The sequence below is a fragment of the Sinocyclocheilus anshuiensis genome, unplaced genomic scaffold (assembly GCF_001515605.1).
Source record: "Sinocyclocheilus anshuiensis isolate Anshui unplaced genomic scaffold, SAMN03320099.WGS_v1.1 scaffold1527, whole genome shotgun sequence".
In the NCBI taxonomy this organism is placed as follows: Eukaryota; Metazoa; Chordata; class Actinopteri; order Cypriniformes; family Cyprinidae; genus Sinocyclocheilus; species Sinocyclocheilus anshuiensis.
Genome location: NW_015548280.1, coordinates 5,309 through 5,679, shown reverse-complemented (window position 1 = coordinate 5,679; position 371 = coordinate 5,309).

Here is a 371-nt window from a genome sequence, read left to right as displayed (position 1 = left end):
ATGTGTTCAATGTATTCTACGTTCCCTGGGGCAGAAAGACCTGCAGCCTAAAATAGTCTTTGGCAAACCTATTTGGTAAAAATGTAAAAATAAAAAAACATAAAAAAACTTTTTTTTTGTTTTTGCACACTTTGAATAGCTACTACCATCCACAAATACTGTGCAAATTTCTATGCTCCATACAGATTCACATTTTGGTGACTGTTAAAGTGTTTCTGTTGAAAATGTGACTTAACAATATGAGCTTACTCTTATATAAAAGCATTGTTTCTGTTAAATACATTAATGTAGGTGACAAGCATGTCTGTTGTTGTTCAGTGTGCTTTTAATTGTTCTGATACTCCCAAGTATTGTAATTGTATTTTTTTTTT